The following is a 2,309-nucleotide window of genomic DNA, read 5'->3' on the forward strand; positions in this document are numbered from 1 at the left end:
ATAAGCATAGGAAAATGATAACTGTCAACATTTAAGATTGTGCTTTTACTCTTTATTTAATCAGATCTATTTACATTGAAAATGTGATAAAGCCACATTGAAAGTTACATCTTGCATTTTATGAAAAGTAAAGGTTTCGAATCATTGTATGACTTAAGTACACTAGAAAATAAATTAAATATGTGCAACAACTGTATCAGTAATTAAAATGATATAACTTATGTACAGGGTTGGGAGGGCTACTTGCCAAAAACACAACCAGTAACTTAATGTGAGTATCAAGATATAAAAGTAATGTAACGTGATAACTATAGGTTACTTACGTAACCCCAAGCCTCAGAGTAACATGAAGTGAGATGTGATCATCGCGGAGCAAACAGAAGCATCAATCTCATTACGCCAATCCTGATTGGCTGGTGATCTTGACGTCAACGTCAGGGGAAATCACCCCCTATAAGTAGCCTGCGCCACGACGCATGGGTCATTCAAAATAAGCACCTCTTCTCGCTTCACCATAGCAAGGAGGGCCGTCTGGTGAGACATCTCACTTCATGTTACTCTGAGTACTGGGGTTACGTAAGTAACCTATAGTTCTCATTCATAACACTCCGTTCGATGTCTCACTATGGGATATTGTAGCTCCCGTATTGCCAGACGAGCTTATCTCGAAGATCACCGATCAACCAGAATTTAACAGGTGGAGTCCCGACTCAACAAGGTGCCCAGCACTGCTCGGGCCACGCTTGGAGCGGAGACGTCCAGTCTGTAAAAGCGGACAAAAGTGAGCGGCGAAGACCAGCTTGCCGCTGCACAGATATCCTGGATGGAAACACCCTTGAACAAAGCCCAGGATGTAGCCAGGCCCCGAGTCGAGTGAGCCCGCAGACCCGAAGGTGCTTGCAGATTCTGACTCGTATAGGCCAAAGCAATCGCCTCCACGATCCAGTGGGATAGTCGTTGCTTAGTAACAGGCCAATCTGCATAGAGTGGTGCACCCTTTGACAGTAATTCTGTCCCTAGGTGCATAACACCCGGTACTTGTGTCGTTCTCAGAGAGAGGAGACGTCTGCCGCTCCAAGGGATCAGTTTGTGCGCCAGTGTGTGTGACTGGAGACAACGCAATCTCCCCTGGCGGTTCATACACGATATCGTGTTGTCTGTCCTCACGAGGACATGGTGTCCTCTGAGAGAAGGCAGGAAGCATATTTGGGTGGGGAACACCGCTAAAAGCTCCGGGTAATTTACGCGTGCCCGCTGGAAGTCTCTGTTCTAGAGACCTCTCACCGGGCGACCTTCGTAAGTCCCCTGTCAGCCCGTCTGACCCGCGTCCGTGGTGACCACCTTCCGTGAAAGGACTGCACCCGCAGGCGCATCCCGCACTGGAAAAGTCGGGTGTAGTGCCACTACGCATTTCATAATCACCAAAACTCTCCGTAAGCCGTGGCGTTCGGGGTTTAGTTTTATTATGAGGCCCATGTTGAGCGGGTGCTTTACGAGGACATTTTCCTCCGTAATCTGCCTCCGCTCGGTGGGCTTTATAGATAAAACCCTTCTTTCTAGGAGAGAGAGAACCTTTCTCTCCAGAATGTGGGTTGACTCTCACTGGGTTTGTGAAAACAGATAAATTATAACTGTTTTGAGAAGCCCAGGCAGACATCGTGAGTATCTCCTGCTGTATGCTCCTTAGAGCCAGCTGGGATGTCACTCTTACGGCTCCGACCGGCACTGCGCATGTGCGTGACGGAGGTGCCTTTACAGCTCCAGCCGGTACTGCGCATGTGTGTACCGGTGGTGCCCTCACGGCTCCAGTCGGCACTGCGCCTGCGCGTGCCGGTGGTGCCCTTGAAGCCCCGGCCGGCACTGCGCATGTGTGTGGCGGTGGCTTCACGGACCCGTCAATAATCCGTCCTTTGAGAGGTGCCGTAGCTGCTCTCCAAAGGGGAAGAATTGACGGGCTGTCCATTACAGCTCTAGCCGGCACTGCGCATGTGCGTTACGGTGGTGCCTTCACGACCCGTTTATTATCCGCCTTTTGAGAGAGGCCGTAGCTGCTCTCAGAAGGGGATTTATAGTTAACGGACTGTTTATTGTCTTTCTTTTCATTTTTTTTGAGCTGCGCCCTTGGCCGGAGCCTGGATGCGTCAGCGGAAAATGGTTTATTCAGACAGAAAGATGTGACAAGTGTTTTATGCGGACTTGAGGATGACGTTGAGGCATCTCTCGAGGCGGCGGGAACACATTCACGGAGGGGAGAAGGAGGGGCTGTCACGCCGCTCGCTTCTTCTTCCTCGACTGCTGGCCGAAATTCT

The sequence above is a fragment of the Pseudochaenichthys georgianus genome, chromosome 3 (assembly GCF_902827115.2).
Source record: "Pseudochaenichthys georgianus chromosome 3, fPseGeo1.2, whole genome shotgun sequence".
Taxonomy (NCBI): domain Eukaryota; kingdom Metazoa; phylum Chordata; class Actinopteri; order Perciformes; family Channichthyidae; genus Pseudochaenichthys; species Pseudochaenichthys georgianus.